At 43.4% G+C, this 16,324-nt stretch overlaps 1 long non-coding RNA gene across 1 annotated transcript; it reads left to right on the forward strand.

Annotated features, from left to right (window-relative positions):
* Positions 1 to 270: 270 nt before the first annotated feature.
* On the forward strand, positions 271 to 15,890 carry LOC129705365 (uncharacterized). Its single transcript, XR_008724898.1, has 3 exons — positions 271 to 619; positions 7,893 to 7,960; positions 13,057 to 15,890. It is a non-coding gene; the product is annotated as an uncharacterized LOC129705365 (long non-coding RNA).
* The last annotated feature ends 434 nt before the right edge of the window (positions 15,891 to 16,324 follow it).

The raw sequence follows: 16,324 nt of genomic DNA on the forward strand, positions 1-16,324 counted from the left end.
GCCTAAATACTTCACCTCCCGCTGAAACGTGTTAATGTGATAAGCAGTGCAGAAACAAATGGCATTAGAAATTTGACTGCTTTTAAGACAGCTGTGAAAGTAATTTAGCACTGAATGTTTACCTCAAATCAATTCCAGTTCCACTGCTCGGTCTCCAGATGCCAGACAGAAAGAGAGTTGGTCAGTACAATAGCTGCTCATAAGGTGCTCAGTAGAGGGCCTGGTGTTTATTGGCTGCAGCTTCCTATTGCACTGAAAGGGATGTTTGAAAGGTCTGGGGCAGCTGGCCGTTCATCAACAATTTGGTCCCAACCCCTGACTGACTGGTGTCAGGATTCACCAAGAAATTTAAAGAAACAACAGCAGTGAGTCATCTTGAGAAGTGATTTAATGCTGTCATTCTTGACGCTAAGACTGAATGGGGCTTTGGTCTCTGCATTCCAGAGAGGTCGCTGTTGGTGGCCTGCACTGACCCAGCACCTCCTTCGTCCAGAAACTCCCTCAGCTTTTCACATATTGTTCTTCTTCATCTTTTGCTGCAAGAGGCTGACTGACGCAAGACGGTCAGAACCTTTCTGCCAGGGTGGATATGTCCGACACTAGAGGGAACAGCTACAAGGTGAGAATGGGTAAATTTAATGGAGATGTGCAGGGCATGTCTTTTACACATGAGCGGTGGGGCCTGGAATGCATTGCCTGGGATGATGGTGGAGACAGATACGATGATGGTCAGATACGAGGGTGGCATGGTAGTGCAGCGGTAGAGTTGCTGCCTTACAGCGCCATAGACCTGGGTTCAATCCGGATAACAGGTGTGGTCTGTACGGAGTTTGCACATTCTCCCTATGACCACCTGGGTTTTCTCCAGATGTTCCAACTTCCTAGCACATTCCGATGATGTGCTGCTTTGTAGGTTAATTGGTTCCTGCAAATCATCCCTAGAGTGTAGGGTAGAACTAGTGTGCAGGGTAATTGTTGGTCAGCGCAGAATCGGTGGGCTGAAGGGCCTGATACCATGCTGTATCTCCAAACTAAACTGAAACTAAACTAAGAGGCTTTTAGATAGGCACATGGAAGTGTAGGGAATGGAGGGGTGTCGATTATGAGCAGGCAGATGAGATCAGTTTAACTTAACATCATCTTTGGCCCTTTTCAGTGCTGTACTGTTCTAGGTTATATGTTCTATGTAACTTCCTCCACCTAATGCAGTTGGGAGTTCAGCAAACACAGAGCAGCCATCTGCACTACTTCCACCATCAGGAAGCTAATGAACTGAGGAGGAAGATTGTGTGTCCTATTGAAAGGTAATTGAGAGCTCTCCCTTTTCACTGACAACCACCAGAGAGCATTTACAATGTGGCTGTGGCACACTTACTCACAATGAATCATGGCCTTTGTAACTTGGTTTCCAAAGACACAAGAGAGATAGTGCCGCACTTATTGAGTTGAACACAAAAAAGCTTTCAATGTGTGAAAGGAGCAACAACTCACATTGTGTTTATAACAGGGGATTTGCACTCAGTGGGCCAGTTTGACCTCAGCTCCCCTTCTGTAAAAAACATGTAGCTTCTCTGCGGAGGTCAGATCAATTCTGATCATCAAATCATGGAACGATAGTGAAAAGAAATATCTATTTGCCATCTTTGACATGATTATCCTATTAATTGCAGTCTTTTGGCCCATCCACATAGGCATATAATAAGTTTCCACTCAAATATTTAACAAATTTTGTCCCGAATAGTAAAGAAATATTCACATTTTTCAGGCACCTTTCCCAGCCTTATGTTGTCTCACGGTATATCACGCAAACAAAGGGGTATCGCAACAGTGCAGCAGGTAATGCTGCTGTTTCACCAATCCAGGTTTGACCCTAGGGTTGTGTGTGTGTGTGGAGCTTGCACCCTTCCCAAACCCCTATCCGCCCACCCTCCAATTTGGAATATAACAATTTCCCCCAGCTTGTTCCAGTTTCTTCCCGCATCTCAAAAATGTATATGTTGGCAGATTAATTAGCTACTGTAATGCCCCTGTCACACTTAGGAAACCTGAACGGAAACCTCTGGAGACTTTGCACCCCACCCAAGGTTTCCGTGTGGTTCCCGGAGGTTGCAGGGGGTTGCCGGAGGTTGCAGGGAGTGGAAGCAGGTAGGGAGACTGACAAAAACCACCGGGAACCTCCAGGAACCGCACGGAAACCTTGGGTGGGACGCAAAGTATCCAGAGGTTTCCGTTCAGGTTTCCTAAGTGGGACAGGGGCATAAATCACCCCTAGGTTAGATCGGTGGGAGAAGAATCAGAATGAAAGTGACAGGCATGTGAATGAGAATCAGTTACAAGGGAACATGTGGGAGATTTTGAAGAATGAGATTACTCTGAGCATGGACTGAAGGGACAGAGTGGCCATCATAAGGGCGGCATGGGGCTTAGCGGTAGAGCTGCTGCCTCACAGGACGTGCAGCACCAGAGACCCAGGTTCGATCCTGACTACGGGTGCTGGCTGTATGGAGTTTCTCCCCGTGACCTGCGTGGGTTTTCTCTGAGATCTTCGGTTTCCTCCCTCATTCCAAAGACATACAGGTTTGCAGGTTAATTGGCTTGGTGTAAGTGTAAAATGACCCAAGTGTGCGTTAATATGTGGGGATCATTGGTCGGTGCGGACTCGGTGGGCCGAGGGGCCTGTTTCCACCCTGCATCTTTAAACTAAATCTTCTTGGTCGTTCTGAAACAATTAATGGTATTAGAATTGCAATAGTGATAGCCATTTTACACACTATAATCTCTGACCAATTCTTCCCCGTTATGATCATTTAATTTGTCTATGAGTTGCTAACTGAAAGATGAACATTTGACTGCATTTTGAGTAATAGCTTCCATGTCTTGGTTCACATTTCACTTATTTTTAAATTTCAAAAATAATCTTTATTTATCATTATAAACTATACACAAAACAAAAACAGTGCAAAATCTCTTAATACATTCTTCGAGTCTGTACATTCAATATTACTCATGTCATACTCATTAGTGTTCGCACCTGTCTTTGCACAAAGCTCCTTTGGCACTCACGTGGCCTCTGGGGTGATATTCCTTGTTTGAGGAGTGTCTACACCGGAAACAGCCTCTCAATGTCCAGCAATGGAAGGACCCAAGCTTGTATACCTCCTCTTACCTTCAAGAACATATGGTGGTTCAGTTTAATATAAATTATGAAAGGAAGCATCTCTACCACTGTTGCTCTCCTTCTGCACTACACTCTAATTCATCGGTTCATTAGACATGGGAGCAGAATTAGGCCACATGGCCCATCGAGTCTGCTCCGCCTTTCAATCATGGCTGATCTATTTTTCTCTCTCAACCCCATTCTCCTTCCTTCTCCCCGTAACCTTTGACGCCCTTACTAACCAAGAACCTGTCGATCTCCATTTAAAAAAATACCCTACGACTTGGCCTCCACAGCTGCCTGTCGCTATGAATTCCATAGGTTCGCCACCCTCTCTGGCTAAAGAAATTCCTCCTCATCTCCATTCTAAAGATATGCCCTTTTATTATGCAGCTGTGCCCTCTGGTCCTAGACTCGCCCACTATTCCCACTCCCAGTCCCACACACTCTCTCGTGGGGTGGCACAGTGGTGAGGGAGGCACGGTGCACAGCGGTAGAGTTGCTGACAGCGCCAGAGACCCTGTCTACTGGTGCTGTCTGCATGGAGTTTCTACGTTCTCCCTGTGAATGCGTGGGTTTTCCCCGGGTGCTCTGGTTTCCTCCCATATTCTAAAGAAGTACAGATTTGTAGGTAAATTGGCTTTGGTAAAATTTGTAAATTGTCCCTAGTGTGTAGGATAGTGTGGGGATAGTATGGGGATCACTATTTGGCGTGGACTCAGTGGGCCGAAGGGCCTGTCTCCGCGCTGAATCCCTAAACTAAACTAAACAACAAAACATCCCCTCCCCATCCACTCTATCTGGGCCTGGTGGGAGCGGTGGCCATGTCTTGAAGTTATTACTGAACCTGCTTTGAAAGAGTGAGTTCCAGGTGGCAACATCTCAATGTATAAAAAAAATGTCCTCATATCACTTTTGTCAATCTCTGAACTGCATTGTAAATGTGAAACATTTGTGGCATTGCACTGTGGCATGTTGTGGAATGGGAAATGGGTGACTGAGTGCAATGCACATTTCTCCTTTTTGTCATTAAATCTCCCCCCTCCCTCCCCCATCTACCTGACCACAGGTCTCTCTGTCTGTTCTTTCCTCATTTTCTATTCTCTGTTTTTACTTGATAAACCTATGTGGTGCCATAGAGTCATACAGTGTGAAAACAGGCCCTTTGGCTCAACTTCCCCACACCAACCAACATGTCCCATCTAAATTTGTCCCACTTGCCTGTATATGGACCAAATCCCTCCAACCCTATCCTATCCAGGTACCTGTCGAAATGTTTCTTCAACATTGTGACAATATATAATATTACATTATAACAATGCATCTATTTCCAAAGTTCTTCATTAGTCCTGAACTGGTTTGAGGTGCCTTGAGACTTTATTAGCCCTCTACACAAATGTTAGTCTTTGATTCAAAATGCAATGCAGGCCATCAATGGGACTCTTTAACATGAAGCAGAACCTCACCGATGTTTTAGAAAGTGGTGCTTCTGCTCAAGCTGTCAAAACATTCAAACATTATAAGCTGGGAAGGGAAATGCTGTGCGTCTTAAACTCTAATGTGATGGACATTGTGATTGGCAGCATCATAATGGCAAGGGCCTCACAAATATCCTAGTGTTTTCCAGCTGCTGATCTCAGTTCATTGCAGGAGACTAAAAATCTCGTGCTTAAGGTAACTTGATGTGGAGCATTGCTTCCCTGGAGCCATTTTCCTCTTGTGATTCCCGGGAAAGCTGTCAGCAAGCCACAAAAGGGACTGATTAATTGATTTAAGAGCAAGGTGGGTGTTGGGACCCTTCATCACTGATCATCAGACTGCGCTCCTACTTCCTGCTTGAGAGCAGAAACACAGCATGGGCATCCAGTACAGTGGCGGCAACAGGACGGCACGGTGGCACAGTGGTAGAGTCGCTGCCTTACAGCGCTAGAGACCTGGGTTCAATCCTGACTATGGGTACTGTCTGTACAAAGTTTGTATATTCTCCTTGTGATCACATGGGATTTTCCCCAGGTGCTCCAGTTTTCTCCTACAGACCTAGAGCTTTGTAGGTTAATTGACTTCTGTAATTTGCCCCGAGCATGTGGGATAAAACTAGTGTATGGGTGATCATTGGTTGTCATGGACTCAGTGGGCTGAAGGGCCTCCTTCCACAATGTATCTCTAAACCTAAACTAAAGGTGGACAGGTGCATAGACAGGAAGTGACACAGCTGGTGTCCTGGTGCCTTCGTAACAACCTGGAGCTCAATGCTCTTAAGACAGTGGAATTGATAATAGACTTAAGGAGAGATCCCCCTCCCCTCCCCCCACTCGCCATCAACAACAACACAGTCACATCTGTGGAGCCTTTTAAGTTCCTTGGAACCATCATCTCCAAGGACATAAAATGAGGGGCCACCATCAACTCCACAGTCAAAAAGGCCCAACAGAGGATGTACTTCCTGCGGCAGCTGAGGAAGCACAATCTGCCACAGGCAACGATGGTCCAATTCTACACGGCCACCATAGAGCCTGTCCTCACCTTCTCCATCATGGTCTGGTTTGGCTCAGCCACCAAGCATGGCATCTGGAGGCTGCAGCGAATTGTCCGATCAGCTGAGAAGGTTGTTGGCTGCAAATTTCCCCTCATTGACGAACTGTACACTGCAAAGGCCAGGAAGCGAGCAGGTGAGATCATTTCTGACCCCTCTCACCCAGGCCACAAAGTCTTTGAAGCACTTCCCTCTGGAAGGTGACTCCGGACTGTCAAACCCGCCACAGCTAGACATAAAAACAACTTTTGTCCACAAGTAGTAGCTCTACTCAATAACCAAAAGTCTGCAGCCTCATTTTGCTCTGGTATTTTATTTAATTCACAGGTTTAAACTATAATGTGTTATTTTTAATGTTTAATGTTTAATGTCTTATGTGTCATTATTAATTGCTACTGTATGTCATATTGTTACTTGCGAGCGGAGCACCAATGCAAATTCCTTGTATGTGTGCATACTTGGCCAATAAACTTATACATTCATTCATTCATTCATTCTTTCAAACTATTCATTCTTTCAAACTAAACTAAATATTGTCATACAGTGCTGGTCTGAGGAAGCAGATGAGCCCCAATGCTTTGGGGTGATGGACAGGTCCATATTCAAAGATTCAGTGATCAACCTAAATGAGTATGCCACTGCCTTCACAGGTGAAAGTTTATTTATATGATGTCAAGACAGCAACTTTTCCCTCAAACGCACAGTGAAATTATTTTCTTGCATATAGTCCAGTATAGTATCTCCAATTAACACATTTTCCAGAAATAGTCTACTGATTCCACATAGAAGAGGCACAATGTTTTGGCACTGTTTTCAAAATCTGGTCCATGTTCTAGGTATTATGAGTCATGCCTGTTCCAAGCAAGCCCATCTCTCCAGCTGTCGCCTTCTTTGGACATTGGGTCGAACCGACGTGCGAACCGATGTCCCTCTCCTCACCCGTCCAAATTTGTGCCCCGGGAGAGCCTCCCGCAGCCGACCTCAAGGGCGCGAGAGGCATACCCCAGTTCCCTCTCCTCTCCAACTGGCCTTGCTCCTCATCGGTCATGTTTGTTGTTGTGTCTTTCCTCCCAGTCTCTGGTCTTCAGGGGATGAGCAGGGGCCGTCTCGGCAGCATCCACTGCAGGCCATACTCCACCGAGTTCTGCAAGCAGGGCCCCGCTCGGCGTGCGCCTAGTTCTCCGGGCAGGGATCGGCTCGCTAGGTCCCCATTGTAGGTTATGGTCCACCGGGTCTTGCCTTTGGCCACAGGAGACCGGCTCGGCTGCTACAGCTCATGCCATGTAGGCCACGGCACTCAGGGAGCTCTTGCCACCATGTAAAACTCACCATCAATTTGTGCTGATCCAACCCCGTTGATTATGCCAAAGAATGCCTCTCTTCTTCAGAAAGCTGAGGACAATTGGTATGTTTCCACCAACAGATACCACTGTCTACATACAGTATATCACAGAAAACATTCTATCGAAATGCATCACACCATGACATGGCAACTGCTCTGCCATGACTGCAAAATTGAAGTTGCTGCCTGTCCCGCTGAGTGACCAGCATTTTCTGTCTATCTTCGGTGTAAACCAGCATCTGCAGTACCTTCCTACACCCTTTGTCCAGGATTTCTCATAATTCCAGAGAGTGGTGCTAACAAACAAAATCGGTGGGCGTCATTTTGGGGAATTTAGTCCAGTTGATCAGTGGAGTGGAGACAGGATCGGTGGGGAATAAGAGGTTCGACTGTGGCAGAGAGGGAGGAATTCTGATTTGCCAGTGCCTTTTTCAATTATGTCTTTGTACAATTTCTTCTTTTGCTTTGACCAGAATGGGCATACTTAATGCAGATTTATACACATATGAGTGGAAAAACATAATTTAGGGGGAAAAAAGCACTTCAGTGAAACATAATCCCACTCCGTTACCTTAAAATCCGTCCAAAATGAAATGAAATGATTTTATGAATTTCTTTCAGCCAACAAAGGGGCGAGTTTTAGTCCAGAACCAAAGGGTGGATGTAAGTATGTGGAAGGTAAAAACGTATTTACACCTCAAACCAGACACACAACTTTGCCTTTAACTGAGGCTGGTCAGAGACTGCATTTAGCACAGTGAATAGAGCTTCTGCTGCTCACTCCAGAGTTCCAGATTCAGACCCAATGTCTGGTCAATTCTAACCTCCATTTTAACACAGTTTTTACTTTTAAACCCCAGAGGCCAGATTGACTGTGAACAGGGTGTGCTGCCAAATGAAAGGAGATGAGAAGGGCGACTTAGATGAGGTAAGAGTCTTTGCAGCAGTTTGTGGATTGGGAACAGCAGGAAGATATTCCTCTGGCCAAACAAGCAACTCACTCCCCCTCGACCCCCACATCTCCCAGCATCTTGGAAACCTCTGACATCAATTAACTTTGCATTCTCAGACTGCCACCTGCCGTGCTTGCATACATTCATCTTGCACTGACGTTCCCAACTCTCCGAGCTCCAGCTGCTTCCCCCTAGCCTCATGAGCACCAAATCCCCACTGCTCCCGATCCCGCTTCTCTGCGCTGTTTTCTTTCGGGGAGGCCCAGTGGTGCATCTGGTAGAGCTGCTGCCTCGCAGCACCAGAGATCCAGATTCAATCCTGACCTTGGGTGTTGTCTGCGTGGAATTTGCACTGTAAACTGAGTGGGTTGTTCCGGGTGCACCTGCTTCCTCCCACACCCCAAAGGCATGTGGGTTTATAGGTTATTTGACCTTTGTAAATTACCCCTAATGCGTGGGGAGTGGATGCGAAAGTGGTATAACATAGAATTAGAATGAACGGGTGATCGATGGTCGATATGATTCAGTGTGACAAAAGGCCTGCTTCTATGCTGTTTCTTTCAATCAATCAAAACCCTTATCAATGACTTCCTTGCAATAGTCCCCAACAATCCTTGTCTTTGACTTCAATACCTCAACCGCCCAACCTCTGACCTGTACAGGGCCCTAGTGAGACAACACCTGGAGTATTGTGTGCAGTTTTGGTCTCCAAATTTGAGGAACCTCATTCCTGCTATTGAAGGAGTGCAGCGTAGGTTCTCCAGGTTAATTCCTGGGATGGCGGGACTATCATATGGTGATAGAATGGAGCGTCTGGGCTTGTTTACTCTGGAATTTAGAAGGATGAGAGGGAATCTTATTAAAACATAAGATTATTGAGTGTTTGGACACGCTAGAGGCAGGAAACATGTTCCCGATGTTGGGGGAGTCCAGAACCAGGGGCTACAGTTTAAGAATAAGGAGTAAGCCATTGAGAACGGAGATGAGGAAAAACGTTTTCACACAGAGAGTTGGAGTCTGTGGAATTCTCTGCCTTGGTGGAGGCTGGTTCTCTGGATACTTTCAAGAGAGAGCTAGTGGAGTCAGGGAAAACATAGCGGAGTCAGGGGATATGGGGAGAAGGCAGGAACGGGGTACTGATTGTGGATTATCAGCCATGATCACATTGAATAGCGGTGCTGGCTCTTAGGGCTGAATGGCCTACTCTTGCAGCCGTTGTCTATTGTCTATTGACTGCCCTCGTTCACTAATCTCTCAACTTTTCAAACTAACTCTGTGATCCCTCCATACTTCTTCCTGTTTCTAATGAAGCAGAAAGAAGCAAATTAGCAGATGATACTGGAAGCAGTTATCAAGTCAGGCTGGAGAGTGAGCTAGCTACATTTCATTAACACTGGAAAACAAGCAAGTATTTAAGCTGGAGCAGAGAGAGGTATGGGGGGACTGAGAGAGAATGAAGTTGTGGTGAATGGCAGGGATTAATATCTACATGACAATGAATTAAAAAAGCGTTTAGACAGGATAGGTTAGGAGGTATATGGGCCGAACACAGGCAGGTGAGACTAGTGTAGATGGGGTATGTTGGTCGGCTCGGGCAAATTGGGCTGAAGAGCCTGTTTCCGCACTGCATGAACCTATGATTGTAAGGTAAATCTGATCTGTTTGGATTACATGCAAAACAAAGCTTTTCACTGACCTCGGTACATGTGACAATAATAAACTTAACCTAACCAAATCTAACCTAACCTACCCTAACTTAACCTATCATAACTTGTTATTAAGCCATGTACAGGTCCTTTGCTCCACTTTCCAATGTATCATGCAGGACTCGTAATCCACCAGTTCTCAGAAATGGGATCCCTGCAGCAAAACATGTCGAGAAGGGAAATGAATGCCCAGTGTCACACATCATAATAATCCTTTATTTTCAAGTACAGACATTTGCAAATTTAGTTTTCAAAGTGCTAATGTTGCTGGTCCATGTAATCCATCATTTCCAAAGCTGAACTTTGTGCTTTTAGCTGACCTGTCACGTTGTACAGGTAATATTTCTCCGTACAACATAATGAGAGACTTAGTTCTCTCCAACATACAGCTGTGCAGGGAGCCCCTCGTGTAATATTGATCTAATAAATGGTCCTACCAAAGCTTTCACACTCAATATAGTATCCTGAACATGAGTTATCTCCTCAAAGGGCAGAACATAAAACACTAATCTGCTAAAAGCCCTTGGTTCTGCGAAACCAGACCTTGCAAAACATTTACTTACGTTCAAGTAAAACATTGCAAATGTCTGCGAAATTTGGACAATGAATAGCTGAGTTGTGTTAAACTAAGATCAATGTTCAGAAGCCAATTGGGGCTGAACATGATGATGAGAAATGAGAGAACAACTGATCCAAGTGTATATTGTGTTGTTATTGCTGATCATTGTGAAAAAATTCAACCCACAAGTAGCTGTTGTTACACTGAGGGCTGTTCTGCTGCACTCATACACACTGCTTCTTTGATCTTTTGCTCATAATCCAAAATTGAGCTTGATACATAAAAAACATCGAACAATGCATTTAGTTCTTTGTTTCTCAACGTAGTCTACTATCTACACTCTTATACTTAATATGATTGTACCTAATGTATAGTAGAATTGCTATAAGATCATAAGCGATAGGAGCAGAATTAGGCCACTCGTCCCATCAAGACTACTCCACCATTCAATCATGGCTGATCTATCTCTCCCTCCTAATCCATTCTACTGCCTTCTCCCCATAACCCCTGACAACCGTACTAATCAAGAATTTATCTAACTCTGGCTTAAAAATATCCATTGGCTTGGCCTCCACAGCCTTCTGTGGCAAAATATTCCACAGATTCGCCACCCTCGGACTAAAGAAATCCCTCCTCATCTCCTTTCCATCCAAAGGAACAACCTTTAATTCTGAGGCTACGACCTCTAGTCCTGGACTCACCCACTAATGGAAACATCCACTCCACATCCACTCTATCCAAGCCCTTCACTATTCGGTAAGTTTCAATGAGGTTCCCCCTCATCCATCTGAACTCCAGCAAGTACAGGTCCAGTGCCGACAAATTCTTATCATTCCTGGGATCATTATTGTAAACCTCCTCTGGACCCTCTCTAGTCACTAAACTGTATATTAAAAAAAGAACATCATTGTACTTAAGGTACATGTGACAATAAAGTACCATTGAACTATTGAATCATTGAAGATCTTTTTTTACCAGGCATATCCAGAGATCGGATATAAGGAACCCAGAATGTTTAACAAGGATTGGCTTAGGAAACCAACAATGAAAAGTTAGCCCAGAGTTCCTTTGGAAACTCTTCTTGCAATGAAAAATGAGTTCAATGCAAACCGATTGATTCTAAATTAATGAATTCTGGAGGATCTTAGCAGCATAACACTGAGATTAAAATATATAATTAATTGAAGCTGATGGAATGGAACCAAAGCTTCAGTTGCAGAGTACAATGTGCAGCTACTGATATATTTAAACAAACGACTGAGGACAAATATAAAGGACTAAATGGAACATAAAATAATTACATTTGAGATTAGCCTTTGTATAATTTGTTTATTAACTTTACAATCATGATGATAATTAGAAAAAAGGTATAATTGTAATCGCTCACTTGATCAGTGGTTGGTTAATAACACCAATAACTAAAGTCTGTTTAGACAATTTGAAAGCATGGTCTTGCAGATGGTGTAATATAAATGCATCAAGCATGGTCAACAAATACATTCATACCAACAGTTAGCCATGAGTACATGCACAAGGTACAGTGGTATAAACAAAGCAGGCAAACCATGCTCCAAATTTAGCGTATTTGAATATAAGAATGTAATTTGAAGATATAAGGATCTGCAGATGCTGGAATCTTGAGCAAAGCACAAAGTGCTGAAGCTTAGTTCAGCTAACGCCAAGGCTCTGTGGGGGAGAACCATAATCTGGGATCCTTCTGCGACTGTACATTGTGGGGAAGAAGCCTGTGGTGACACCCCACAAACAAGGGAAGGGATATCACCCCAGGGGGCCATGAGAATACATGTGTTTGAAGATAGGTGTGAACACTACCGAGATTGACACTATTCAATGTATCGACAATGAGAATTTATGAACAGTTTTTGCACAGTTTTGTTTGTGTATGTATTTTTAAACTGAATAAAGTTTATTTTTTGGTTAAAAAATATGATAATATCTAGCCCACAGCTGAAGCTTTTGCCTTTGTTGGCTTGGTATTGGAGAGCAGTGCTGTGTTTGGTGGATCTTCATGTCATTGCCTCCAGGAAAAAAACAGAAGATAGCTCAGGAAGTAGGGGGAGGGTATGGAGAATAACACATAAAATCCTTCACATGCAGTGAAGAAATAAAAATGATTTTTGTCTTGCCCTTAACGTTGGAAATCTAAAACTTCTTTCTGCATGGAATGTAAACAATATAATGCAAAGGAAATCAAACTGGAGCTAGACTTAACAACCCATCTGTCCTGTACAGTAAAAAAATGCACGCCCTTCCCCTGGATTTTCCTTCAACAATCAGCAGTGTGTGGTTTCAACTCCCTGACAGCTCTCTGCCATAGATTAGTATCTTCAATATGAATGTCTGATACAGCTGGCAGAATTTCCCAGGTCAGAATGAAAGTTCCCTTTGTTACTCTTCAACTGTTTCATTACCTTCCCTGATATGATCAGTGGAGCTGACTCTGCACTTTGATGGAAATAAAAGCCTCGAGCATTTTTTAAGTGCCTCAAAAGGGTGGCTGAAGTTTGTTTTGATTGGGTAGAGGGAGGGAAAAAAAATGCCGTTCTCTTGTTCGAACTAAATGAATTCCTCAGCCTTAAATTGGCGTTGACATGCTTTGCAGATGTGCATGATCTTCAATACAGCTTTATTGATTCTGAGGATTGACTACACCAAGTACTATGGAGTCAATCCAGCTTGCGCTGTAGAAAAACAAAAGCAATTCAAAACAAAAAAACAAGAAATTGCAGAGTGTGGATGTAGCCCAGACCAAAACCAACCTTCCTTTCATTTACTCCATCCACAGGATGCTGCCTTGGCAAGGCTGCCAGCATAATCAAGGGCTATGCTCACCCCAGCCGTTCCATCTTCTTTCCTCTCCCATCAGGCAAGAGGTCCAGAAGTTTGAAAAAGCATACCAACAGATTCAGGAACAGTTTCTTTGCAGCAAGCTCACTAGCTAGAGTGCAGCCCCGAGCTCCCATCTACCTCATTGGAGATCTTTGAACTATTTTTATTCAGACTTTATTGGACTTTATCTTGTACTAAATATTGTACCATTTATCCGTTATATGTACACTGTGGATGGCTTGATTACATTAATGTATCATCTTTACTTTGACTGGATAGCATGCAACAAAGAACTTTTCACTGTACCTTGTGCACATGACAATAATATACAAAACTAAACAAACGCTTCATCTCAAGAACCTGTCCTTCAGCAAAGACAGATGTTGTTGCTAAAATTCACTTTGGATGCAATATGTCGGCATAGGTTTTGGCCATCTGTGGAAAAGAGTGTTTGAAGTTTAAGACCTCAAACCCACCACAAATCTAATGTCCTCTGATGTGCTTTTGAGACTTGGGCTATCTACATCTAGCACTGAAAGGCATCAGATAGATCCTACCAGAAGTGCCACTTCCAAATCCCCCAAATCCACTGAAAGGATTTAGGAAACCAATGTCAAAAGCCCTTACCAGTTAGAGATCTGCTGCTCTGAGACCTATTCACATTAAATCAGCTCTGTTGGACAGGCCCTACTGTTCAGGCACAAAGTGCTGGAGTAACTCAGTGGATCAGTCGACATCATTGGAGAACATGGATAGGTGACGTTTCGCATCAGGGATCTTCTTCAGACTGAAGATAGGTCCCGACCCCAATCCTCACCTATCCATGTTCTCCAAGGATGCTGCCTGACATGTTAAGTTACCCCAGCACTTAGTGTCTTCTATTATAAACCAACATCTCCAGTTCCTTGCATCCACAGGCGATATTGGTCACATGTTCAATTAGAGATTGTCCAACCGGACGCTCGATTCTGAGCGCTGTCACAGGGAGAGAGCCAGAAAAGGAAAAGACATCACACAATGCTAAAGTAACTTGGCAGGACAGGTAGCAGTTCTGGAGAACATGGATAGGTGTAACAACCATATAAAGATATAACAACTGACAACTGAATCTCTTGAAAATAAACTTTACTTCTCTGAGAAATTACTTACCATCTGGAGGAAAATAGAAATAGTATTATAAAAGGTGACACAAGAACCTGTAGATGCTGGAATCTTGAGCAAAACAAAAGGTGTTGAAGGAACTCAATGGGTCAGATGGCATCTGTGGAGGGAATGGACAGACAATGTTTTGTATCCATCTTTCTTTAGACTGATTGCAGGAGGGGAAGAAAGCTGGAAGAGTGGAGGGGATATAACAACGTCTCGGAAGTAATTGGTGGATACAGGTGAAGGGGGGTTGATTGGCAGATGGTTGAATAGAGGCCAGAGATGAAGAGACAAAAAGACAAAATGATTCAAGCTCATGGTCTAAGCCTCTTTAAAAATGGGCTGACATCTCCACTGACATGTTGGAATCACTAGAGGATGGCCGCTCAATGGGCAGTAGGATATTTGGGAGAGCACTACATACCTCAGGTCCATGCATCTGCAGCACACAGGAACTGGCACCAACAGTGGCAGGAGCACATCGCCACACAAACTGCTCACCCCTCCACACCTCCTGCCCTATCTGTGCCAGAGTCTGTTGTTCCCATCTGCGCCTTGTCAGTCACACCAGAAAGCATAGAACAGGAGTGGAAGCAAGTCATCCTTGATCCCACGCAATTGTCTGTGAAGAAAGAGAAGATGGAGAAAACGAAAAAATAAAGTTCGGTTTTTGGACTGCCATGGTACAAAACTGTTACATTGCCTAACCATACATTTCCAGTCAGCAATATAGTTATTCAGCCTGTTTACTAACCTGAGTAGAGGAAGTCCAATGCAAAGTCTATCATGCAATCAAACAATTTCCTGTTCAATGGCATTGAAGCAATCCAGGCACACAGCATATAGAAACGAATGCATAAGAGGCTTAAGTATTCAGAAATTACAAACAAGATTATGGGGACCTGAATACCAAATAAGGGGCTTATGCTTCAGATATATATGGCAGTGGTGAGATCACATTTGGAGTACTGTGTACAGAATTAATACTTACTTAAGGAAGGACGTCATGCTTTAGAGGCAATTCAAAGAAGATTTACTAGGCTAATACCTGGAATGGGTGCGTTATCTTATGAGGCAAAATTGCACAGGTTAGAATTGTATTCTATGGAGTTTAGAGGAGTGAAAGTTGTCCTCATTTAAATATACCTGTTGTAAAAGCGTCGCTGAAAATCTGTCCTAGCCCGTGTGCGCGATTTTGGCGCCGTTTAGAGGGGGGCGGGTTTAAAACGGGATTTTCCCTAGGCTGTTCAAATCGAGGATGTTCAGCCTAGTTAATTATTAATGAAAAATCGCTGGAAGAGTCCGTCGCTTGAGCTATTTTTAGTTTTAAGGGGCTTATTTACTTGTTATAGTAGGTTAAAATCTAACCTCTAAACCCGCGACCGCCGACAACGGGCCGGATCTCATACAGGGGACAACGGGAGGTAGGTTGGTTATTTTTACGTTAAAAAGGGCTTCTTAAGATCCCTTTATAAAAAAAATTATGTTGCGAGTGGCTAATTTGAGGCCCATTATATCCCGCAGTATTTTTCTGGGCATTTGGGGCACAAATCCACCACAATGTGAACATTCTAAACCAGTGCGTTCCACAGGGAAAGCTGATTTAAATGCCATTAATTTACAGCAATTGAACACTAAATTCCTTCCATTTTGCCTATAAATTAATGTAAATGAGATTTAAAAATCATGTTTTATTGTGAATTTGTTGTGAATATTATTTGGACACTTAGGCTATTTAAAAATGTTAATCTTTTCTTAAGAAATGGATAGATATTTAGATCTAGTAATTGAAGTTTGGAATTAGCTACAATTGGGTAATTAAATAACTATATGCTTTAATTTCAGGTAATCCAAGTAAGATTATGTTATATTTGTTTCAGAATGCTTCAATTTATGATAACTGAAAATTTCATTCAGTTCTCTTAATTTTTAAGAAAGTTATGGGCTTTTGACTGTCCACGATCACAGCTTTTTTGTTATGTCAATAGAAAATCAATAGGGAACAAGATGCTAATTTCTGAGTATGAAAATGACCATAACTTTTTTAATACTTGAGATATGAAAGTGAATTAGGTGTC

Source organism: Leucoraja erinacea, chromosome 17, assembly GCF_028641065.1.
Source record: "Leucoraja erinacea ecotype New England chromosome 17, Leri_hhj_1, whole genome shotgun sequence".
Classification (NCBI taxonomy): Eukaryota; Metazoa; Chordata; class Chondrichthyes; order Rajiformes; family Rajidae; genus Leucoraja; species Leucoraja erinaceus.